Below are 27,966 nucleotides of genomic sequence, written 5' to 3' on the forward strand. Positions count from 1 at the left end.
TTGATTTACTAGATACTTTTGGTTTAGAAGAAAGTAGTGATTTCAGATTTTAGAGTCCAAGGAGTATCCCCGTTCATCCTGTAATTGTATTCCTCATTCTCAGGATGCCACAAACTTTTTCTTTCTTGTAGTATCATATTTTGCGTGTGGGATAGTCAGACGATTCTACCAGAGAAAATAGATCTCCGTTCCCCCGACCTTTGTCGGAGGCCGTACTTCAGGGCGTTGAGATCGGTAGCATATCGACGTATTGATTTGTAAAGGTCGGCCGTTTTCGGTCACTGTCGGTTGTCACAGGAATGGCCCATTGTCGGCTCCACTGTCATCAGAGCCCAAGCCTAGCATCTTACGACAGTTAGGAATACTGTCAGGCCCGTAGGATTTAGTGTGTTTCCCCAGACTTCATGGAAACATATGTAATCGTTAATGACACTGCAATTGGCTCCTTTTCTCTTTGTATAACAACTGTCTACTACCTTCCAGTATTTATTACTTTTCCGTCCTTTCGCAAGTAAGGCCTCTTCTGTGATGTTGCTATAAACTTCAAAGGTCGCTGAACAAATAATTAATATTGTATATGGGCGAGACACAGACTGAGCTTTCCACATCTGCAGACCTGGCGGAGTATTTTTTTTTTTTTTTTTGGGTGTTCCGTGATTTCCCTAAATCCCTTAAAGCTAATTCTGTGGTGGTTCTCTTGAAAGATCACCATACTTATGCTTCTCCACCAGTCCCTAAGCAGAGCTTGTGAGTTATATTTAATAACCTCCTTGCCGACGGGATGATCGTTCCTTTCTTCCTGTCTCAACCTCCTCACTTCAGATTAACACTTACACCCACTTACTCTGTTATTTTATTAGATATATCTCAAATATATTGTAACCATCGGAAAAATACGTCTATCGGAGCACAAAAAATGCGAATATTTTCCTGTTTATTTTAGACTCTGTATGAAAAGTGGGGTACCAGCTGCCTCATTATCTCAGCACCTTAAAAAATTTCGCAAAAAATTTCGCATGTGAACATATTCGCGCATTGTTTAACATGCAGCTCACCTCAGACTCCCACAATCTCCCGTGCTGTAATTCACATAAACCTACTAGTCCACCGCTGTGAGTCGCTCATTCGCATCGACTCGCAGTTTTCCTCTCTGACTCACTCATTCAGCTCAACTCACTGTCATTATCTGTTCGTGTCTTTCTGTCATTGTCTTCTGTGTCACAGTGAAAGACCCCTTCGTTCCGTCTCACCATTGCAGTCTCCTCTCTCTGACACTGTCTCCCTCTTGCTCTCTCCTACTGCTAATATCCCATTCCTTCCCTCCTGCTGCTCTTGTCTCTTCTCACTGCACTACATCTCTCTTCCTCGTTGTCAGTGTCATATACTTCGTCTCGCAATTTCACTGACTCTCTCTCACTTCCACTTTCTCTTGCTCTTTATTCCTACAACGCACCACCGGGCACTGTCTCCTTCACTCTTTTCCTAGCACTGTACTGTCATTGTCAATTACGTTCCACTGCCTCTGTCTCTCTCTCTCTCTCTCTCTCTCTCTCTCTCTCTTGCTATCACACTGACATTGTCCCCTCTGCTCTTTCTGTAACCACTGACTACTCACTTCCAGTATTTATTACTTTTCCGTCTCTCTGCCACTGTCAATGTATTCTTCCCTCTCAGCATAAAAATTCTTGAATATTTTGTGGGAAAATTTTTCAAGGTGCTGAAGAAGGTAGAGTGAGGCAGCTGTTACGCTACTTCTCAGTCAGAGTCTCTTAAATAAACACGAACATACTTGCATTTTTTGTGTTCTCATAGGAGCCTTTTTGCACTGGTGCATGCTACAGCATGTTATGTAACTCATACGAAAACAAATGTACTGGTCAGTAAAATTCAGATACTTTACTAATGTGAAATTGAAATTAGGCAAAATTTATTTTACATCTCAGACTAGATTTTACGTGCGAAAAAGTTTCGCATGTGCTTCAGTAGTACAACATTTGACTCCCTGATCATACTGGAGACACTTTATATCATGTTTCTCCTTGCTACGTTACCTTACAAACTGTGTTTTCGCCTCATAGTGGATTTTAAATACGTATTTTACGTGTACATGTACTAGAAATTTGAACTTCTGCATCCCGAAAACGGATAAAGTGTGTAGAAAATGTTCAAATAAGTTCGAGATTGGGATCTTAGGAACATAAAAATGTCAGCCATTCCTCGGCTTTATTCCGGTCCGCTGGTGACGGCGAAAATTCAGTAAAAAATTTCTTTCTGTGGTGTTTCCCGAGAAACCGCCAATTAACTAATGGTGTCTCCGCATATGCCATCAACCCACCATAGACCACATCAAATGCGGAGAGAACCAGCCGATTTGATCCATGCACCTAAGCATGAGGAAGTGTGTAATATTCGTGCTTTGACCCTAAGATGATCCTTCTGTTGGGTATACAAATGGTCCCTAGCCCAAGGGCTATCCAAAACACTTAACTCTACCTTTTTATTACCAATACACTGTGAGATATGAGCACCACAAAACCCGTTTTTACTCGCGGCGTTTCGGAATATCCTTGGATCCCATGACCGCGTGCTGTCGCATGCATACCGATATATGAATTTCCCTAAAGTTTTTACCGTCTACAGCTGCCTCCAATAACGTAGAAGTTACTTCCTCACTTCTCATCACATATCCTACAACCTTTCTTCTAGTGAGTTCTTTCATACGAGGAGTAGTCACAAAATTTTGATTATCACCTCAAAGTGCTCTGACTGTGAAACTTCGTGACGGTTTTCGCCCTCCTCTACATATTCCACCTTCAACACGACACTTTTTTCCTAAAATGGATCGCCTGTTGGTGACCTTGGACGTAGAAGTTTGCATTTTGTCTATTCAGGTAAGGTTGTACCTCGAGCATCACCTTGTCGTCTCTCTGGTATTCTTTCGCCGTGATAATTTCGATTTTATGATTATTCGTCGAACATAACTTTACTCTCCTGGTTCTATAGGTTCCGACGTACTCATTTCTCATCTTATCGGTCTACTTAATTTTCAGCAACCTTCTATTACACCACAACACAAACGCTTTTATTCTCTTCTTTTCCAGCTTTCCTACTGTGCACGATTTATTTCTATGCAATACTGTGCTCCAGACGAACATTCTCAGATATTTCTTCCTCAAATTATGCTAAATATTTGTAATAGTAGGAGTTTTAGCGAGGAATGATCTCCTTTCCTGCGCTCGTGTGCCTGTCATATGCTCTTTGTTTCGTCCTAGACGTGGTATTTTCTTCAAAGGTAGAGGAATAACTTCACTTTCTCTAGTGCGTGGTCCCCAATGTTGATGTTACATTTATCGATAGTCTGATCTCTTATACTCTTTGTTACTTTCGTCTTTTTTTCATTTAATCTCAGTCTGTATTCCGTGTTTATTAGGGTGTTCATTCCATACAATAGGTCCTACAATTTATCACAACTTTCATTGAAGGCAGCATGTCAACAGCGAATTTTAATTCTAACTGGAGTCTAGAACGGTTATATTATTTGCTTCATTGCTTCCTCGGTATACAGGTCTAACGTGTGTGTTTCATATGCCCATTTACCCCGTCCTGTATACCAACATTTTAGAAGCGACATTAAGTATATACAGGGTGAATCACTTATAATTTTCAGTGCAAATATTGCGGAAATGGAAAGAGCTATCGCTGTGCGGTTTTCACATAATAGATTGGTAGTCAGGGGCTCGTATTGTTAGCCAACCAACAGATTGTAATAACAGTTAGAACGTGTGTTTTTTAGGAAACATATACCTTTTTTAAATGGAACAGTGGCTATAGACGTTCACAGCCTAAAAGTACGGTAAATTAAAATGTCAGTAGTATTCGTTGCAGGGTTCTAATGCAAATCGTTTACGAGATGTCGTATTTTGAAAATTTTCCACACCAACACTTGTTTGTGCCATTGAAACTGCTTAGTTGCTAGGTACGACGTTGTTGTGTTTGCTTACAGTGTGCTTGTATGTGTCTTGAGTGCACTGAGTATGACAGTCAAAACAGAGGGTCGTGAGTGGACGATGCGATTTACCAATGCAGAAAAAGTCTACATTTTCAAAGTGTGTGGAGAGTGTGGGAAGTATGCTGTTCCTACCTGTACGGTGTATGCGACAAGATATCCCAATAAACGTCAACTACATTGCTAATTATTTATCAATGTGTTCAACCAGTTTCGTGAAACTGGTAGTGTAACACATAGGCAACGTAACAGAAGGAAACGAGGGGGAAATTAACGTTCTTGCTGCTGTTGCAGCTGATCCGCACATTAGCTCCCGCGCAGTCGCACTAGGAAGCGGCATGAGATAGGCAAGACTACTACGCATTGTCCATTGACATACATTCCACCTCTGTCACATCTCTTTCCATCAAGACATCTCTCTCCATCAAGTGACATTCTGATTCTCCCTACTTTTGGTGTATTAATAACAATAGGCATTGTTTCACTTGAAAAAAGTGTATGTTTGCACAAAAAATTCACTTTATAAATGTTATTACAGACTGTTGATTGACTAATAATATAAGTCCCTGATAACCAGTCCGTTCCGTGAAAACCGCACATCAATAGCACTTTCTGCTTCCGCAGTATTTGTGGTGCAAAGTTTCAGGTGAGTCACCCTCTGTTTGTTAGGGTGTGTCCCCCAAGTGACTGGCAGACAAGACGCAAACGCCATATTGAAAATATTACTGTACCGATCTGTGTTAGTACTGTGGCTACATGGTTTACCATCCATTAGTCTGTGGCGCAGTTGTTTATAAAAACAGATACCTAATGACGGTTTTCCATGTCTACCTTGCCAGGTTTTTACAGGATCCCATGGCTCCATCAGTCCGCTGTCACTATGCAGAAGCGTTACCGATTCGTTGCTGGTTTACTACTTATTCCTCGTATAAAGCCACTGACGTTAACATATATCGGTAACCGATATATCACAATAGATTAATTCTGGACAGCTCGCTTTAACAGGTGCATCAAATTTTCTTTTAAAAGTCTGTTTATTTGTAACGAGAACCAAACCGACTTTTTCTTTTGACAGTGGATGCCGCTTGGAACTCGTGATGAGCAGTAATTGCTGGGGCTGTCTCCACCGACACGTTAAAAAGAAATCGCAAAGACCATTTGAAGTTCAAGAGAAAAGAGCCTGTCGCCTTTTTGGAGAGACACCTCTGACGAATTCCGCATAAAATATACAGATTGGGGCAAAATGCCTGACAGATGACAGAACCTTAGTTCAAGTACCATACTGAATTGGATCCTCGACAGAAGGAAATGTAATGTAATACTAGTAAATTTGTTGAAAGACCCATTATTTTCTGATTGCATACTGTCAATTAATACCAACTATCGTTGCACCTGTCAAAAATTTAGAAATGGGAGTCCGGAGCAATTTGAAGTTGGATGATCACATGACACTAGTCGTTTCTGCTAAACAAGTCTTGAATATAAAACGTAATGGAACAATTAGAATACTTTTGGCTTAAATTCTGTCATATCAGCAGTCATTCTCGTCATGCATCATCCGGCAATGAAACATAAGAAGACTAAAATATTGTATCCTTCTCCACACATCTTATGGTGACTCTCGAGACGACACCGTGAATTAAGACATTGGTATCCGAGGCGTAACTGTATTTTCGCAGTATTATTCCACACGTAAATACTTGCGCTGTCACTATATTAGCATCATCGTGGACGTTAAGATGGGGCTTAATTTTCCTTCCTTCTCTTTAGAAAAAGAGGAAGATCTCTGCTTTTATCAGAGTTTCGCACTTACTTGAGAGGTACTGTGCTACCACGCGTGGTTGAATTTCTGACGGCATGGGCGGCGGAAAAAATTCTAAAAATGATTAGTGCGCTTAACCGGTTTTATCACTCTCTGAGTCACGTACAGGGAATGTGCGGTGTAATGGACAGCAGATCGCTGTTGTCTTACGTACTGTACAGGGTAAAAAGAACATGTACCTGCCGTAGTGTTATTTGACGCTGATATGCACTGAACGTTACCTATATCGTCAGCGCCATGGTAGTATCTGTTCGCCGAGTGCGGTAAAGGTAATACGAACATGAGTCATGACCAATCGAAAAAGATGTTAAGTCTTATGATCGCAAACATCCAGGAAAGAAACTGGTAAACTCACCTCAGTGAAGGAGTCAGATGCTATCTTTTTTCCTGTTCTCGTTGCAACAATTTGCACAATAGCCAGGTTACATACACTTATCTCACTAACATTTCCTTTAGTCAACGAATAAATTTGTGTGCCTCTGCTTTGTAGTGTTTCATCATTGACTAAACGTCTGCACCACAAAATTGCATTTCTTTATTTCCAGTCGTTTAGCGGGTGCAACAAACAGCATGCCTGCAAGTGTAATATGAGAACAGGAATACGTTTCAATTGAAGAGCACAAGAAAAATCGGGTAAATAGCCCCTGCCAGTTTTTTGAGAGAGTTGAATTGGAATGTGAGAATTTTCAGAGCTCTGTTGTGAGTGGAGACGAAACATGGGTGGATCATTACACACCCGAGACCAAAGGATAGTCGCCACAGTGGCGACACACCAGTCACCCATCTGCCAAAAAATTCAGTATCACAACTTTGATCTCAGTGCTTTGGGACCGAAAAGGCATCACTTTTGTCGAAATTCTGCGCGAGGGGAGACCATCATTGCACAAAGATAGCGTGAGACCCCAAGAAATATTCCAAACTATCATCCAAAACAAAAGGAAGGGAATCCTGATGAAAGGAGTGTTCCTGTTGCACAAAAACCAGCGTCTTCACACATCCTTAGGCACCAAGGCGCTCTTGCACTCATTTGTTGGGTTGTTTTGAAACATGCCCCGTATTGCCCTGACTTTGCGCCTTCAGATTGTCATCTCTCCACCTTCCTGAAGGCACACATGAGGGGAATTAAATTTTCAACCAACGAGCGGGTGCAGAAAGAAGTTCTGAAGAGAGGCAAGGAAAAGGCGACAGAATTCTTCGCGGAGGGTATAAGGACGCTTGTGCCACCTGCGTTGAATGGGGCTGCTATTACGTGAAAAAATAGTCAACAAATGAATCAACAATTTGCTGTAATTTTGTTTTCAAACAGACGTTTTGAAAAGAAGATAAAAACATAGTACATTTACTTTCTGAACATGCCTCGTAGACAGGTATGATAAGCAGTAAATTAGCTTAAAATTGGGATTTTAAGTCCCTGTACAGTACGTCTCAGAAAAAGAAGCGGCCCGGGCTGGGAGTTGGTGTGATAGTGCTACACAAAGTATCATCTACCATACAACTATAGGTGGCTTGCGGAGTGTACATTTATCAGCCAGAACATTACGCCCACCGATCTACTATCGATATAAACCTGTCCAGGAGATAGAGAGGAATGACAGCTAGTCAGATACACGTCCGATGCATGCGGTATCAGTGAGCCTGCTCTCCGTTTGTAGAATGGGGAAGGTCCACGATCTGAGTTTGACTGAGTGCCGATTGTGATAACACGGAGGCTCGGCACAAGCATTCCGGAAACTGCAGGACATGTCGGGAGTTTGAGGAGTGCTGTGGCGAGTATGTTCAACACGTGGGGAAACCAAGGTGAAACCAAGTGCAGATGTTGTGGCGTTGGACGGCCACCCCTCGTTACAGACATCTTACTTCGTAGGCTGGACAGATTGGAAAACAGGATCTGAGGCGAATTGTGGCGGAGCTAACATCAGACTTTAATGCTGGACAGTAAAAGCGTGTCTGAACAAACAGTGCATAGTAAACTCCTAACAATGGGCTTCCGCAGGTGACGAGTCATGCATGTTAACACCACGATATCGGCAACTACGACTGAAATGGGCAAGTGACCACCGGCACTGCACGTTGGTGCACTGACAGAACGTTGCATGGTCTGATGAATCCCACTGCCTTCTTCATCAAGCCGATGGGAGGGCGCGAATCTGCCGTCTTCCAGGGAAACACCTCTTGGCACCTGTGCTGCTGGACGGGGACAAGTTGGCGGTGACTCGATTATGCTCTGGAAAACGCTCACGTGTGCACCCATAGGTCCACTGGGGCTCGTGCAAGGCACCATGACGGCCAAGGGGTATGGTGCACTGGTTGCAGACCACGTACAACCGTTCATAACGACCATGTTTCCCGGCGGCAGCCACATTTTTCCAAGGTAATGCGCCATGTCACAAAAGCAGGAGAGTGATGGAGTAGTTCGAGCAAAACAGTGGCGAATTCCAGCTGATGTGCTGGCCCCCCCACATCACTCGATCTCAGCCCGATAGAACACATTTGGGATGTGACTGAACTTGACGTCAGAGCTCATCGGTCCCATCCCCGGAATTTACAGGACTAGGTGCGTGTGCAAATGTGCTACCAGCAACCTTTCAAGGCTCCACTGCTTCCATGCCATGACGCGTCGCCACTGATATCCGTACCACAGGTGAACATACGGAGCTATTAGATAGAAGGTCAGACTGTTCTGACTGATAAGTGTAATTGTAAACGTAGACATCTGTGTAGCAATATTCCATAAAAAGAGTATTTTGCGAGTAACCACATTACGATTTCAGTGATGAAAGAGCCTCTTAGTAAAAGGAGCCCTGAACTGGCAAATCCGCTTACCACCTCTCTGTAATTCGCAGAGTGGTGACGCAGTGACTGCCCAAACTGTCAGGGTGCACCTTACGTAAATAACGCGAAAATCTGACGGCGGCTGGCGGGTAGGGGGAGCCTCCAGTCCACCCCCAGTCTGCTAAATCCCGAATGCGAGGCTCTCGCCAGATGTCCGGTGGGCTGACGTCAGGGCGACTGGCGGGATGCAATTAGTTAGCGGACGGACACTGGCCAGCTCCGTCCGGCATCGAGGAAATTGCATGTGGACGCGGTCGCACACCCTCGCGCTGCGCCGTGATATCATCCCCTCTGGGTGCGGGCCACCCCCTCTGTCCATTACCTTGCTCTGCTCGGCACGGCTCACCCCAAGGAGACGGCGGGAATTTGCGAGGAGGGCGCCGCTCGCGGCACAGTTATTCAATAACACACTGCGACCCGCAATTTGCGCGCCCGACTCACATACAGTGCCGCTCCGGTGAACTCGCTCTGTACGAGACCGCAATGTAAATGAATCCAGTTCATTAGTGCCTTCTAATCCCGTAGTTAAACTTATAAAACAACGTAACATGGGCGAGAAAAGCCTTTGTACAACTGCTTACATCCAGCTTAGAGCCTTGTGGGGGAAACGATTCTCAGCGGTGTACATACTGAGCGAATAGAAAAAAATGTTCAGATGTGTGTGAAAACTTATCGGACTTAACTGCTAAGGTCATCAGTCCCTATGCTTACACACTACTTAACCTAAGTTATCCCAACACCCACACCCATGCCCGAGGGAGGACTCAAACCTCCGCCGGCACCAGCCGCACAGTCCATAACTGCAGCGCCTAAGACCGCTCGGCTAATCCCTCGCAGCGAGCGAATAGACCGTGTATTTATGCAAGGTGTTGTTACAAATAAACTAATTGAGTTTATGTCTGATTATTGAGCTCCAGAAGAACTCGTTTTACTTCCGAATTGTGCGAATTGGGATAATGTGATTCAGCCTGGTGAAAGTAGCTAAATAGTTTCTTGTTGTATAGCAATGTATAGTTATATCTACTGGTATTTTGTCTGTTTCGTAATGTGAAGCTGAACTCTTGATTACAGAAACAGTTAAGCTCGTATTTAAGTTCGTAACTAATGTTTTAATTCTTGAAAACCGATCAGCAATGTAAAAGCTAATCAGAAATGCAACATTAAACGGCGTACTGCAACGCTCATGACGACAGTACAGCTCGTATTTAAGTTCGTAACTAATGTTTTAATTCTTGAAAAGCGATCAGCAATGTAAAAGCTAATCAGAAATGTAACATTAAACGGCGTACTGCAACGCTCATGACGACAGTACAGTGTGTTCTGTTATATATAAGAAAGCTTTCCTGTTAGCAACAATACAAGTAATCTGACTGCGAGAAAAAAATGGCTCTGAGCACTATGCGACTTAACATCTGAGGTCCCCTAGAACTTAGAGCTACTTAAACCTAACTAACCTAAGGACATCATACACATCCATGCCCGAGGCAGGATTCGAACCTGCGACCGTAGCAATCGCGCGGTTTCGGACTGAAGCGCCTAGAACCGCTCAGCCACCGCGGCCGGCTGACTGCGAGAAAAATATGGAATATAAATAACTACAAAAAAATGCCCTGTCTAAGAAGCAAGTCACTGTTGAAATGTTAATTTTATCACTCGTAAATGATAAATGGCCAACCTGTTTGCGTAATGAATAAATGTTGTGCCGCTGCTATCCCCAAATTACTGCGGCTACTGCTTCTATGTTACCTAAAAACTAAAAATTCAAGCTACTAGCAACGTGATGTGCAATGCGTGCTATAAACTATAGAGACATCCACAAAATGTCTGTGTTAATAAATCGCATTGCTGCAGAGATCATTATCAATTAAAGTTCTGTTACTGAGAAACTCGGGAAAGCAAAATTATGTATGTGAAGCTTAAAAAAAGGAGACGAATGCTGATTGATGAAAAAACAATAAAGCAACTCTATTTTAACAAAACTTTACATGACTAAGACAAAATACTTTATTTTCACAAGTCCGTCTTGACCATACAGATTTCTTACACTTTATTACCGGTTTCGGCATACTGCCATCCTCAGATGATTAAAATATTCTGGTGTAACTCATCGTCAAGTTAAACATGTACTCACATGTTTAACTTGACGATGATTTACATCAGAAAATTTTAACCAACTGAGGAGGGCAGTATGCCGAAACCGGCAATAAAGTGTGAGAAATCTGTGTGACCAAAACGGACTTGTGAAAATAAAGTGCCAAAAATGATTACGGACTCATTTACAGACTTCATGTCTTCAATTAACAAAATACTTTAACACTTGAAATATTAAAAATTCACTTTATATTAATATTGGAGAAAACCTGAAAAAATTCTCTTTACTTTCTTACAGATAAGTGTGCTATCCATCTTTGTAGAAAAATCAGTAAAGCACACATTGTCACACTATTACAAAAATCTCCAGTTCTACGTCCCTGACGAAATTAATCACTGCACTTGATGTCTCGGCAAATGCGCTGTTACAGTACCTTTTGAAGTCATCTGAATGAATTTACAAAATATCTCTCAATAAATGAAAAACAAAATAAGAAAATTATTGCCGGCACACAGCACGGCGTACACACATCTTACTCCATCACGTGATACAACTCGATTCCTCCTCTCTCTCTATCCAAGACTGCACTCAACTCACAAGCAAAGGTTCTACTAACAGTTTCTCGCAGCGCAACCTCTTTGGCAGAGATGTTGCCCACTATTACTCAGATGCTAGTCAAGCTTTATTTTTCCGCTCGACATCCAAAATATTAAAAATAATTACAATTTTCTGTATGAAACAAAACCCTTACATTGGTCCACTAAATTATGTAAACAACACACAATTCCGTTATTAATGCCCTACACACTGTAGGATAGACTACAGAAGATTAACACGTTAACCGACTCCTCGGATTATCCGACCATGTGTCCCATTATCAGTCTGCGCTCCGCTTCGAACAGCAAGCCAGCGTCGTCCATCGATTTTGATCCTGTCGCCAATCAGAAGTACGTGCATTTTGGCTGCACCGGTGGAAAAATCGTCACGTCTTTAGGCAAGTTGGTATTTCAGGTGACAATCTTCCTGCTGGCGACGGTGCCGGAAGGAAGTTTGTTGAAAAAAAAAAGTATCGGAAAACAAAATAGTAACTGCTCAGTTCTACAATGTTGACAAGACTGGGCCACACTGTAAAATGCTGCCTCAAAAACCCCTTGCCTCAAAGATTGAAACAGCCACTAACGCGTCATTGGCATAGGACAGCGTGACCATTGCACCATGCAGCAACGAAAGTGGTGACGATAAATTAATGTTTGTAATCCCCGTATCTAATAAACAAGGAGCCTTACAAAACGCAAACGTGTCAGCGCTTTTTTTTTTTTATACAAAGCTCAATAATGTGATTGGATGAATGGTAATTTCCTTAAAGGACCACCGTTTTTGGAGCATTTGGTTTGTATTGCTAGATAATGCCCAATCCATCCCTCTGAGTCGGAAATTCAATATGGCGACATAAAAGCTATGTCGAATGTAATTTTTTTGCTTAATTTTGATATATTACATCATTTTTCTTTAATTCTCCTCTGATTATCTCACTGGTTCCAGGAGTGACGGTTAATCGAGATCTGACTTTGTAAGTCTGTTCATTTACCCCTGGAATCATCAGCAACTGGGTTATTACTCGTGAAAGTGAGTTAATGTGAGTGTAAGTATGATGTAAAGATACGTTGAGTCGTTTGACAGCTGTCACATTCAATTTTCCCTCGCTGCAAAGCTTCGACCAGCAGCGAACAAGCAACTTTAATTCTTTTAGTCGATGCCCAGTAACTAATGGCGGACGCCGCGAGTTAGGCGTGCGACTGTATCAGACGTTGAGATGCGCAAAACTCACTTTGAAGGTAAAAGTGCACAGACGTTTGTAACATTTCCCTCCGAAAGGCAAATAAAACACATGCAACTGCAGCAGCATTAACGTAAAAGAAAGAGATAGTTTGAGTAAAAGAACAATAATACACTAAAGAAAAAGCTACACTGTAACTTAGTGCCCCGCTTCAAACAATGTTATTTAAGCAGCAAAAGAAAAGAAGAGAAAAGAAAGAAAAATAGTTTTGGAATGAAACAAACTGTTTTGAGTTGAGCTGCCGACTTCTGTTAGTCTTTAACTGGGGATAGTGCACAGGAACGCAGCTTATCTGTTTGTTGGGGGAGAGGCGTGGTGGCGTTTTGAGGTGACAGCGGTGGCTTGTGATGTTACGGACCGAGTTATTACAGCAAATCCTTTTATCGCTTTTCCACTGCGAAGTATGCTGGAGAATTCTCTTCTTGGTTAGGCTAGTTCTCGTTTTAATACTGTATGTACTGTTTATGATAATTTCCGACGCGATATAACTGTTCGTCACGTTTGCATGTGACTACCGTGATCGCGAATAGGCAGTCAATAAATCCATTCTTACATCAGATTGTGAGTTAACGAGCATTGCGCTCTCATTTAAATACATGGCCGAAAGAGTCAGCCTACAGGAATTGTGAAACGAACCCTGTCGTCCAGGACCACGTGCCACAAAGGGCGCAGATTCACCATAAGATGGGGAAATTCTCAGGCGTCTGTTGTCTATTGAGGCCTAAACGCTGTAGCGTGCGAGTGGGACAGACGAGAACCTGCGTCATAAGGAAACCCAGTAAAAGGCTTTTGTGGCTGAGGACATGTAGCAGTGTTAAATATGGTGGACCTAAGATCGCCCATAAAGGGAAGCATTTATGAAAACTATTTAATTCTGTAGTAATGCAGGGAATCAAGCCACAGTAATTTTAATCTGTCATCCTCCATAAAATTTCATGGTGGTTCCAAAAAAACTTGAATATTGATCATATCTATAATAGTTTAGGATTTACTGTTAAAGTGAAATTAACATTCAAGCTTCGTACATTCCACGCCCTGACTCATGGAACGTTACCATTTCGTTCATTATTCCATCTTTTTCTAATGGTCACCTCGCCCTTGGCAGTCCCCTCCCGGAGATTCGAATGGGGGACTATTCCGGAATATTTTGCCAATGGAGAGATCATCATGACACTCTTTAAATTAAGGCCGTATGTCCTGTGTATACCCACTATGTGTCTGTAATTCAGTGGTTTCCATAGCCGTCTGCATACTTATACCATTGATCATTGCCTGTTTTTCCGCCTTTAGGGGCAGTTTCCCACCCCAAGGACAAGAGAGTGCCCTGAACCTCTGTCCGCTCCTCCGCCCTCCTTCAAATGGTTCAAATGGCTCTGAGCACTATGGGACTCAACTGCTGTGGTCATAAGTCCCCTAGAACTTAGAACTACTAGAACCTAGCTAACCCAAGGACATCACACACGTCCATGCCCGGGGCAGGATTCGAATCTGCGACTATAGCGGTCGCGAGGTTCCAGACTGAAGCGCCTAGAACCTCTCGGCCATTACGGCCGGCTGTGCATATGGATATTTCATGGAACGAGCGGTTGTATGCACTGAGGTGACGAAAGTCATGGAACACCTCCTAATGCCGCGCCGGACCTCCTTTTGCGTGGCGTAGAGCAGCAACTCGACGGGGCATAGACTCAACAAGCCGTTGCAAGTTCCCTGCAGAAATATTGAACCATTCTGCCTCTATAGCTGCGATAATTGCGAAAGCGTTGCCGGTGCAGAATTTTGTGTATGAACTGACCTCTCGATTATGTTCCATAAACGTTCGATGGGGTTCATGCAGGGCAATCTGGGTAGCCAAATCATTCGCTGGCATTGACCATAATATTCTTCAAATCACAAACAATTATGGCACGGTCACTTGGCGCATTGTCATCCATAAAAACTCCATTGTTGTTTGGGAACACGAATTCCATGACCGGCTCCAACTGAAGAAGCCGAATATAATCATTTCCACTGAATAGTGCATGGGGGCTTATTTATATATATATGAAATGCAAATACTTTTAATTTTCGTCGCTGTCTGTCCGATTACGAAGTCTCGTAAACGGTTGGCTCTGACTAGTTTTAGTACGCAATCTGACTGCATAGAACAACAACAAAGAATGAAATGAAAATTTCCGTTAACACAATTAATTAATTAAGTCCCCAGCAACTATAAAACGTACGAAACCAAAGCACAAGTGTAACTGTTCTGTGTGTGGAAGTGTGATTCAACGTACACATTTGGCACAGTTCTTCTTCAATAAGACAAGAAATTTTAAATACCATTTATACTGAAGTAATTTAAAAAAATATAAATACTATAAATGCGTAAGGAAACCAGAATTACACTCTAATACAAGAACACAAGCCAGATGCTTTTTGACTGAACCTGTAATGACGCATTATTAAAGACATTGAAATAATAAAAAGAAAAGGGAGTTTTTTACCTTCATATATATTGACGAAAAGCACTCTGATCATTACAATATCTCCATTCGAACAACATCTGCTGTCTAGCCCATCAAACATCTGCATAAAACATGGAACAAGCACTCCCTACTACAACATGTCAACACCGACTTGACTACTGCCACATCTCGACAAGCACTCTCCACCACGACTTCTCGACAAGAACTGCCAGTGGAGGCGGCGGAATAAAACTCTTTGGCGCAATCTCTGGCGCTGTGGCTCAGTGTAGCCACCTTTCAATAGTCCACGTAAACAAAGCCCACATTCAGCCTGCACAGTGATTTTTTGACATCTAGGGGTCCATAGCTTCGTGGGGTCTGCGTCACACTCGAATCCTGTCTCAACTGTTACCAGCTGAAAACTGGACTCATATAACCATATCATGGTTTTCTAGTTGTCTAGGGACCAACTGATATGGTCTCGAGCCCATCGGAAGCGCTGTAGACGATTTCGTGGTGTTAACACAGGGACTCGTGTCTGTCATCTACTGTCACAGCTCGTCAACGCCTAATTTCGCCTCAATGACCTAACGGATCCGTTGTACGTCCCACATTGATATCTACGATTGCACTGTTGATTGTCTGTTAGCAACGACAAATCTACGCAAACGTTGCTGCTCTTGGTCATGAATGCCGTCGGCCACTGCATTATCCGTGGTGAGAAGTAATGCCCAAAAACTGGTATTCTCGTCACACTCTTGACACTGTGGATCTCGGAATACAGAATTCCCTAACGATTTCCGAAATGGAATGTCCCATGCCTCTAGCTCCAACTACCATTCCTCGTTCAGTCTGTTAATTGCCGTCGTGCGATCATAATCACGACGCAAACCTTTCCACCCAAATCACCTGATCACAGATAACAGCTCCGCCGAGTGCACTGCCCCTTTATACCTTGTGTACGCGATACTATCGCCATCTGTATACGTCCCATATTGCTATCACATGACTTTTTTTCCCACCTCAGTGTATGATACGTATTTTAATATTTAAACGCTTTCCACATCGCTGGCAACGGGTTCTACACAACGCTGGTGACTACTTTGAAGGTCAGTAACAGGTGCAAACATGTAACTCTTTGTATCCGCTGTGAACAAATAGTTCCTACTATTTAAGTTCCAGCCCTCGTACATAATGTTGTTAGACCCGTTCCTTTGGCGTTCTTGCAACATGGAGGTGATGTGTTGTCCCAATAGGATAATGCTTGTCCACACATTACCTGTGAACCTCTGCGAGCTCTGAAAGAAATTCCGCAACTTTCCTGGCCAGCACAGCCTCCGGACTTGTCTCCAGTCGAGCACACCTGGAATATGATGGGACGAGAAGTGACTCGTGCGACTCATACTCAACTACGTGAATACGCCGAGCAAGCGTAGCATAACGTATTCTTGGACAGTATTTGCCAAGTGTATGAACGATGCCAGGGTCAGTGTCTGGATTGCCACCGGTGAAGGCTACATCACGTACTACTATGTGTGTTTCAGCATGTTGGTCGATATATGATACTTCAGAACCAGTTGTGCTATGCGTATATAAATGTAATCATTTCATGTACCCCTTATGTAGTGCTGTAACAATAAATCTTTTTTGCCGACAGTATATCTGAGAGGTCACCTTCGTTCTGCCAACGGCCTTGTGAAAGAGGGTGGAGGAACAGCCAGGTGTTCAGGGAATCCCTTTTTGCCCTTGAGGCGGAGAACTGCCCCTAAAAGGCGGAACAATGAGGTAACGATCAACGAAAGTTTCAAGGGTGGACTTAACGTTCAGGGTGAAAGTATATCAATGATATGATTCGCTAATGACATGGCTATCCTCAGTGAAAATGAAGACGAATTACCGGACCTGATGAATGGAATGAGTACGAAAAATGACTTGAGAGTAAACCGAAAAAGGCGAAAGTAATGAAGAGTAGCAGAAATAAGACTAGGGTTGAATTTAACATCAGAATTGGTGCTCAACTAGAAGACGAACTGATGGAATTTTGATACCTTGTAAACAAACAAAGTAACGAATGACAAAGCAAGGGGAACATAAAAAGCCGGCAAAGAGAGCATTCCTGGACGAAATAAGTCTGCCAGTGTGAAAAATGGGTCTTAATTTGAGAAAGAAATTTCTGAGAATACTCGCTTGGAGCACATCATCATAAGTAAGTCATGGACTTTGGAAAAACCGAAAAAGGAGATGATCGAAGTGTTTGGGTTGTGGTGCTACAAAGTTACGTCGTCAATTTGGTGATTGATAAGAAATGTGGCTTTCTGCTGAATCAATGAGGAGGGAAAGATGTGGAAAGCATTGACGAGAAGGAGGTACAGGATAATAAAGTATGTGTTAAGAATAGTTTAAGTAATAGTCTAGGGCGCCGTAGGAAGTAAAAACAGTTTGGGAAGACAGAGCCTGGAACATCTCCACCACATAATTAAGTACGTTGGATTCAGCTGTACTCATAAAAGGAGGAAGATTGATGATCCGAAAACAGACACTTCCTTGGTGTACACCCAAGGTTATGGGTACTTTTACGTTTAAAGTTTCCTCTCCGTTACGCAGCGCGTAGTGTGCTCTGTGTTCTAGAAACTCTTCCATCCAATCACGAAGCTCTTCCGATACTCTATACTCTTGCATTTTGTTCACTGGACTTCAGTGCGGAACTGCATCGATCATGTTCCGGAAATTAAAAAAAATCTGGATCAACGTGGGAGCCAGGAAATACTACCTTCCGTGTCTCATCGACGAAGAAAATGGTTCAAATGGCTCTGAGCATTATGGGACTTAACAGCTGAGGTCATCAGTCCCCTAGAACTTAGAACTACTTTAACCTAACTAACCTAAGGACATTACTCACATCCATGCCCGAGACAGGATTCGAACCTGCGACCTTAGCGGTCTCGCGGTTCCAGCCTGACGCGCCTAGAACCGCACGGCCACACAGGCCGGCTCATCGACGAAGAGCCAGCTGGCTTACTTAGTTCGAAGCTGAGACGCCCAGCTTAACCCGCAGGACAGGACAGGTAGTTTAAATTGTGGAAAGGGGCCAAAATAAGGGGCTGTCAGTTAAACTCGAACATACAACTTTATTATTTGATCAAACATTACAAGAGCCGAAAAAAAAATTTTTTTAATACACAGCTTTAATCTTTGGGGCTTAATTACTGGATGGAAGCCGCTTTAATTTAAAAACGGCTGATGGCCAATAACTTAAAACGCAAGCATGATCAGATATTTAAAAGGCAAGCCTTGTCTTACTACTGTTCTTTATTTATGCTGCAGGCCCAAAGAATCTGAGATTTTCAGAGCAAACAATTTGAATTCAAAATAGGCTGAAAGCCCAACACTTGAGGTTAAACAACATTATTCTTTAAAAAAAAACAAAGGCCTTACGTAAAACAGTTCTGAATTAGACAAAACTCAACCAAAAAAGGAATTTAAAAGGCGAAGCCTTATCTTAAAACGGTTCTTTAGTTGAGGCTGAAGGCCCAAAGAATCAGACACTTCAAGAGCAAGCAAGTTAAATTCAAATCGGCTGAAGGCCTAACACTTAAATCTCCAAAACATTAATTATTTTTTAAATACCGAAGACCTTACGTGAAACAGTTCTTTAATTTAAGCTGAGGTCCTTAAGAGCAAACCAACTCAAACTCAAAATCGGCAGAAGGCCCAACACTCAAAATTCAACAACATTAAAATTTTTAAAATGCCAGAGGCCTTACGTGAAACAGTTCTTTGAACTAGGCTGAAGGCCTTAAGAGCAAAACAATTCAAACTCAAAATCGGCTGAAAGCCCAACACTTAAAATTCAACAACATTAAAATTTTTGAAATGCCAAGGGTCTTACGTGAAAAAGTTCCTTGAACTAGGCTGAAGGCCTTATGGGCCAAACAATTCAAACTCAAAATCGGCTGAAGGCCCAACACATAAAATTGAACGACTTTAAAACCTTTATAATGCCAAAGGTCTTACGTGAATCAGTTCTTTAAATTAGGCTGATGGCCTAAAGAATCTTACACCTCAAGGGCAAAACAAACTTTAAAAAAAATCGGCTAGAAGCCATACAAGGACAAACAACAAGAACAAATCAAAAAAGGCAGTACACCCAAGTGCGCTCAGATGTTCGAGAGTCGGCCTGGAATTCAAACACTATCGCTCGCTTAGGTGAGACAGGCAGTCGGGCCAACCATATACGATCCGAGGACAGCCCAACCGACCGACAGTCAACGGACCCACGGACAAGGTAACTTCCACTTCACCCGACCAGGGCACAACAATGAGTTCAACGGAACAACGTAGAAGATATTGGCGCCCACATCCTATCTTACATGGAGCTGTCAAACTACACACTGTGCTGGACAGCAACAACATGATGAAGAAACTACACTGCCTGAAATTTACGTCAACGGCCAGGGCAGATAACCGGAACGTTAATGGCCACAAGGCAGTAGATTCCGCTGGTGCACTTCAATTCAAATAACAGTAAAACTCCACAGGAGGCTGCCTAGAATTTTACAACTTGAAAACCACGTCGTTACGCGAAGGAATATCCCAACAGCCGACAACGAACTCCAAACGGACACAATGTGAACAGCCTTGACTTGCTGGTAGGTTAAATCAAAACTGAACTTTCGTGTCCAGGGTCGGTGAGCCACGGACCTCGTAGCAATGGGAACAGCCCCTCGCACTACGACACCGCGTAGAGACCGCCGACGGCCCCGGCCAAACTACGTCCCGCAGAGAATTCCTCGCTGCTCCACACCAACCTACCTACTGGTCGCACACCGCCCAGCCGGAAACTATAAGCGCCAGGCCAAAGATAGTTCAAAGTGCGAATATCGATACACACCGCTGCTGCCACCTGCGGAAGGAGATGATAACAGCATAATCGCGATAACCGCGGGAGACTAAACACAGAATTGCAACGAAAGTTTAATCCAGCGCATAGCATGAGCCAGCCACGGCTCAGAAGTCTGTGAAATTCATGTTCATTCCTACAGCAAAGATTTTCTGCCTCCCTGAAGTCTGTAATACGAACATCTTCCAAAATGGCAGGAGCGTCCATAATAAGGTCCCAGAATTAGCTTATCGAAGGTAACAGTGTCGTGATAGTATAACGAACAAAAAAAAAAAAAAAAGGTTTGAAGTGTAAGTGAACAGCAACGAAATCTTAAATACGGGTTGAAATATTCATAGAAAGGGTAGGTTAGACGCCAGTGTGAAGGCGTATTCATAGCAGTAAATGATTCGATAAAATAAGTATTTCGAATTTTAAATAATGTGGATGAAGTTAGGCATCGAATTTGGGTCAAAATTCGTAATGAGATGTTTTATACTCCGCTGACGTCAGGGGCAGTAGCGACAGATCGCTTCAGAGAGAACTTGCAGAAGTTCGTCAGTAAGTTCCTTAATCACGGTATTGTAATAATGAGAGACGTTACGAATTTCAGATCGTGGGAGAGTCGTGCGATAAAAACAAGTGACAGAGACAAGGATTTGTGTGACATTATTCTGAATGTCTTGTCCGTAAATCGCTTCGAGCATACAGAGAACCAATTCTCGAAAGTAACGTCTTAGACTTCCTGGAAATAAACAGACCTGAGTTAACACAGACAAGGGCAACAGTGCTCGTAAGATGGTGACGACATCAGTGACTACGAGTCTTATAAGGACTGTTAAGAAATGTAGGAAAACATTTTTGCTTAGCTGATGAAACTAGATAGAAATTGTTTTGAGTAGGCAACACCAAATATCAATTGCTGAATCCGAAGACATGCAGCTGAGATTGATGAAAAATTCAACAACATTGTTCAGTACATTGTGACGTTATGAGATGGTTATTGCTTTAACGTCTTACGTTTGTGAATTAATCAGAGGTTATAAAAGGTCTATAAAATATCCATCTACAACTGAACTGGAAAAGTTTTCCGGCAATACATTCCTCTGGATGGCGGAATAGGTGGAAGTTTAAAGAATGGATGTACAAATAGTTCGTATATACCATTCCTTCGTTTCCATATTGGCAACACACCGTTTGCTGATGCGTTACTCCAATTATTTTCTTTCGTCACCAGCCGTCGGTCTTTCGGATTTGGGATGTCCTTCACGACAATCATCTACGAAATATGTACGATCACATTAGAACCCAGCCACCCACATCTAAACTCGTGATAATGCATGGATTGATGCACTTTATATTCTGACCAACTTGTATAAATTAATATTGACTATATACTACCCAAATAAAAATATTCTGTTGGTGGGATATTCCAGGTTATCCATTTATACGAGAACGCTGGACGTTTCATATTTGAAAAGAAATACAAACAAATCTAATCGCAATCATGTTGGCACCTGAATTAGCATATTGTACAGCATGCATTAACATAAAATATGCAAAATTTAATTAATATCAACATCTATTTGAATTAAACAAAGAACACTTCACTTTTATCACGTTAATTACGTGAGAAAGAGAAAGCGTTCTCGGCTGAACATAAATATGTGTTGATATAAACTGAATTTTGGTTATGCTAACATAAAACACTTCTTAGCGATCTTTTTACAGTGTATCTGCAACATCTATCAGGTATGCTTAATATTTTCGGTTTTGTGTGATGATGACAGGCTGGTATCTCACCGTGGCTACATTTGGCAATGTACAAAGAGCTGTGTTATTTACAGCGCGTGTATTAATATTGTGAATCGTGCAGACGGTGAAAATTCAGATTTAAATAGCCAACAGCTTACAGAATGTACGTTGCTTGTAGCAGTTAGGGCTCTGGGATCTCCAGAAATAGTCTGCAGTGTTTGCGTAAGGCGGCTTCTGCTCTGAGCAAGTGAGGATCAGCAGATGTGCACCGCTGACGTCACAGGCAGACGGCGAGAGCGTTCGCGTACCTGATTCTGTATGGAGGGAGGGAGTCGCGCGCAGACTTCGCGAGCACTGCTAGCCTCTGAAGGCGATATTTTCTGGTTGGTGAAACAGGTTAACTGTGGGGGTGCATAAATATGCAGAAACAAAAGACCAACCACAACTTGAAGAGAGAGTTTCACGTCCCGTCGACAACGATGTAATTAAAGGCAAAACAGAAGGTCACACTGGGCAAGCATTGGGAATGCAAACGGCCATGTTGTTTTCAAAGAAACCTTAGAAAATCCATATTAGCGGTTTAGAGAAATAATGGAAAACCTAAAACTGGATGAACACAAAGAAAATTTAAACCCGATCCTCCTAAATGACTTAATAACTGCGCCAGATCCTTCTGTCAGTTCGAAAGTAACGAGTTACGCAGACAAAATTTTCCTCTAAGATATCAACAGAAAACACGCTTAGTAACGCCATAGGAGGCAAAGAGACGAGAGATATTGAGGAACTCGACGAAATTACAAACGCAAGAAAAATATTTTATTGGTAGTACTGGATCAACTATAGCTAAAAATTTTGCAGACAATAAATATAATTCATTTTTGAAGAGTTCACTTTCTCTTACGGGTATACACATTACATCCGTTTTTGAGGAGCTCCATCACTCGATGCAACTGATTAACTGATTTAGAAATGTTTATTCAACCGACGAGTTAACAATAATTATAATCTGCTCTGTTGCGACAGAATATTTCAGTCTGATACGTACTAGATATAGTGAAATATTAATTAGTAAACAAGGAACGTTTCTATGACGACAGTCGGTGTAAGAAAATAGTGCGTTGATAAGTATCGAAAATCTTAGATATTAATGTTGGTACCTAAGACAAAAGCTACTCGGAGCCCTCTAACACAAGTTGATTTTCTTGTATCTGCACCCTCCTTTCATTTAACTGAAGTTTCATCACGTCTCCTCTTACCTTCCATAAGCTTTTATTTACTCAGCTCTTTGAAAGTTTGTTTTTGCTGTTCAAAAATTTCCGTCCTACTTACTGATCGCTAACCTAACTGCAGTACTGAATGCACTTGTGAGCTTTACGACAATGCGACATTGCGATATTAATGTTCCATGTGATAGAAATTTAAGGTTGAGACCCCACAATGATGAGCGAATCAATATTAATTGTCATACTTCACTCAAAATCGACACCTGAAGGCACAGATGGCGATATTTTGAGTATTAATAAATTGTGGAAAGTACTGACCAATTGTCTTCTTCTTTTTACACCCGTGCATTACGGTTTGCTTAATAATGACCCAAAACACTATAATCACTGCTCACTGCAGGATTAAATTTTTCCTGGTGGCGGCGCGGGTACGTGACTCAGTAAGAAAAGTATATAAGCGGAGAAAAGACGAATTCGGAATCATTTTAGGCATGGTAGGCACTGCAAATGGGGAAATACACTGACATCAGAGACTTTGACAAAGAGCACACTGTTATGGCCTGGTATCTGCGATCGAGCATCTAGGAAAAAACATAGCGTGCTGCTATTATGAGCATATACGAAAAGCGGCTGAAGAGCGGTGAAATCACGCGAATGTGGCAAGGTGTCGGATGTCCACGTCTCACCAGTGAATATGGAGGTCGGAGGCATGACTGCTGCCTAAAGTAGGATAGGCGGCCATCCATGGAAGAAATGACGGCAGAGTATAAGGCTGGTGTAGGCCCAAGTGTTTTGGGGCACGTCATTCAGCAGACATTGTTGAACATGGGTCTCCGCCACAACAAACGACCTCTACGTGTTCCCATGTTGACCCAACGGCAATACCAATTACAAACACGTTGGACACAGAATACTCTAGATTGGACCATGAATCAATGGATACGTGTCGGATGACTCCCGTTACTTATTATACCAGGTCGATGTACGTGTCCGCATACGACCTCATTCAGGAGAAGCGCTGCTTGAAACATGCACCACGTCCCGGATGCAGGCCGGTGGTGGCTGTACATTGTTATGGAGACATTCACCTGGGCTTTCGTTGGGTTGGGGTTGGGGTTGTTTGGTTGGCTCTGAGCACTATGGGACTTAACATCTATGGTCATCAGTCCCTAGAACTCAGAACTACTTAAACCTAACTAACCTAAGGACATCACACAACACCCAGTCATCACGGGGTTTGTTTGGGGAAGGAGACCAGATATCGAGGTCATCGGTCTCATCGGATTAGGGAAGGATGGGGAAGGAAGTCGGCCGTGCCCTTTCAGAGGAACCATCCCGGCATTTGCCTGGAGTGATTTAGGGAAATCACGAAAAACCTAAATCAGGATGGCCGGACGCGGGATTGAACCGTCGCCCTCCCGAATGCGAGTCCAGTGTCTAACCATTGCGCCACCTCGCTCGGTGGGCTTTCGTATCCGTGATAATAATTGAAGGCATCATAACATCTGTGGACTACATGAACATCGTAGCAGACCACTTATACGTTGTCACGCAACTGTTTTTGCCAAAACTCTCCTGTAACCAACACAAAACTGGAGTTAAAAAGACTAATCATATGGGAATAATTAACCCGCATCGACTAGAGCCTCAGATGTTATACGTTAATGAGCAGTACTTGCATACAGTATGTATGGTGCGAAAAGTGGCAGATGACCCTGAACAAAGAAAAGTGTGAAGTTATTCGCGTGAGTACTAAAACAAATCCGCTAAATTTCGATTACGCGATAAGTCACACAAATCTTAGGGCTGTAAATTAAACTAAATACTTAAGGATTACAATTACAAATACCCTAAATGGGAACGATCACATAGATAATGTTGTGGGTAGAGCCAACCAAAGACTGCGTTTCATTGGCAGAACACTTAGAAGGTGCAACAGGTCTACTAAAAGAGACTACTTACACCACGCTTGTCCGCCCTATTCTGGAGTATTGCTGTGCGGTATGGGATCCGCATCGGAAGGTACTGAAGGATTACATCGAAAAAGTACAAAGAATGGGCAGCTCGTTCTGTATTATCGCGAAATAGGGCAGATAGTACCACAGACATGACACGTGAATTGGAGTGGCAATCATTAAAACAAAGGCCTTTTTCGTTCCGACAGGATCTTCTCATGAAATTTCAATCACCAGTTTTCTCCTCCGATTGCGAAAACATTCTGTTGGCACCCACCTAGATAGGGGGAAATGATCATCACGATAAAATAAGAGAAATCAGGGATCGCAAAAAAAATGTAAGTGCTCGTTTATCCCCCGCGCCGTTCGAGAGTTTCGAGAGTGGAACGGTAGAGAGACAGCTTGAAGGTGGTTCACTGAACCCTCTGCCAGGCACTTTATTGTGGATATCAGAGTAATCACGTAAATGTAGATGTAGAAGTTAAGATTGACGCCAGACCTGGATGAAATGTGTGTCAGTACCAGTGATTTCCAGTAGCTAAAGAATTTCATCTCAATAGGGGGCTACTCTGGACACATATTTACCTGCAATCAAGCATTCGAACATCAGTTCATGGAGGTCTACACCCAAGGAAGAGTTGCCGGAGCGCGCTAGCTGGCAGCTGCTCATGTCAACGTCACTTAGTCATCTGGCCTTTGTTTCAGGAGAAGCCGCTGGGAACCCGTTCAAAATGGCTCTGAGGATTCGAACCTGCGACCGTCGCGATCCCGCGGTTCCAGACTGAAGCGCCTAGAACCGCTCGGCCAGCCCGGCCGGCTGTGGCAATCCAATGGAAGGGTTTTGGAGTGGGAAAAGCGTGAAGAACAATACCTCCCGTTATCGCCATTAATGCCTGCAGTGAAGTACAGTGGAGCTGGTGTTACGGTACATAGCAGTTAGTCTTGGTTTCGAGTGAAGTTACGTTACTGTGCTTGGGAAACCGCTAAATACGGAAGGATATAAACTCTTTTTATAGCATCGTGTATTCCATACAATGGAGGAAGAGGTGGGAAACGATGATTCCCTATCAGCATGACAATGCATCATATTATAAAAGTAGCGTTTGTGATGCAAGGGTTTGTGGACAGCTACATTCTTGAATTGGACTGGCCTGCCCAGAACCCTGATATGAGCCCAGTAATAGACCTCCGGGATGAGTTAGAACGACGACCGCTCTAGATCCAGCGTCCATCATCAATACCTTCTGTGGTCTCGGATCCTGAAAAAAACTGAATTCCCGTTCCCGACATTCCTACACAGATATCCATACACCTCATTGAAAGTGTCACCGGCAGAGTGAATGCCATGATAAAGGCGAATCGTGGAAACACCGCATGTTAATGGCCAGCAACAAGTGTCTGAACACATTTGATCAGTAATAAATTTTGTGATACTGTGAGACACTTCACTTTTTAAACAACCTGTAACAGCATAGGCGGCAGAGGTACTTCAGATTCCGTAGCGGTCACTTTAAATTCCGAAAGTTTTGTAAAACGACTTGTGCTGCTCCATATTCGTATTGTTAATTGAAATCAGATATTAAAGAGAGAGAGAGAGACCATTAACGTTTTAACGTTTGCTCGTCATAGAAGTTTCAAGTGTTTTACTACAAAAAATCAATGCCAGGTTGATTTCTCTTTCTGAATTATATGAAGGCCTCCTCCTCTACTGGTGGAAGCTCCTCCCTGCCATAAACTATTATTTTTTTGTATCGTTCAGGACAGTCAGATCCACATCAGTTCCTATAGAGATCCTCTACTTGCATTCACTAAATGGGAAGAGATTCATTCGGCTCTCCGCTGCAATCTGAGGAGCCGACCGGAAGGCGGGTGATAGCTTATCGCCGCTCGCTCAGTGAACACCTCAAGTGCCGACGTTTGCTCTCAGAGCTTTTGCTTCCAACAGGGCTGGAGTCGATCTGTGTGACACGCCAGATCATAACGATCTAGTATCTGAGATGCGATTCCTCAAAACTAAACAGTGAATCGTAAAGGAAATACATTGCAGCGCAAGGTTCTCTGTACACAAAGAACAGACTTTATTAAGATTTTTACTTAAACTGCTGAATGCTTACTCATTGTTCTTAAACTGCTGAGTGAAACTGAATGCAAGTGAACCTGCTTAAACTGCTGAGTGAAACTGAACGTACTGTCTCTTTGCTTGCCTTTATCATTTCATTTCTGACCTACTGAATTTACTCTGACTAACAGAACTCAAACTTTTCCTATTCATTAATTACTCACAATATTCAAGGATAACGCGATCTGACTGCTTTAAAACTGATAACCTGACTTCAAATAATTAATACAAAAGAATGGCCCTGAATCAGAGGAAATTCTAACATTAACATATACATAAGTCACTTACCTCACAAAAATCTTCATTACACGAACTACTCCCATACAGCAAGCGCCAATACAGCTAGCTAAGTAAAAGATTCTACTACTGGAGGCTCTAACTACTGATAGGTATATGGTTAGCAAAGGAAAGATTTTGGTTCAGAGCAAACAATGTATTTACCTTAATAATGTGACAACCAATTCAAAAATTATGTAATCGACCGTGACATCCAGTTCCAAAAATTATATAATCATGAATAATATCCAATCTCCATGTCGGACATGTCCAGCTCGTCCGCTTTCGTTAACATTTCAAACCTCTAACCTCCACCACTGCTAACACTCACTTCCAACCTCCAGCACTACTGGCTGCTCACCTTCAACTTCCATCACCGCTGACTGTTAACTTCTCCAACTGCTGAGTCCGAACAGCAACAGAGTATCTTACAGAGTGCGCACAGCGCTGTCAGAGTTATTAATGCAGAGCGCTACATAGCGCTACCAACACACAAACATATAAACAGCCTACTTACACTATGACTTAATCCAGTCTCGACGACTAATACCGTGTTTACTAACATGAACTTCGGCTGTTTCCCACCTCTGGTTATCGTCAGATCTCCATGTTCACCATCTGAAGCAATGTATGCCGTCACAATTAGACAATTCCGACGGTTTACGTAGAGGTTTGGTTACTGTAAATCGACGTCTCCAGCTTTTCTGCAGTGAGCATCTGGCTGTA

Source organism: Schistocerca americana, chromosome 2 (assembly GCF_021461395.2).
Source record: "Schistocerca americana isolate TAMUIC-IGC-003095 chromosome 2, iqSchAmer2.1, whole genome shotgun sequence".
Lineage (NCBI taxonomy): Eukaryota > Metazoa > Arthropoda > Insecta > Orthoptera > Acrididae > Schistocerca > Schistocerca americana.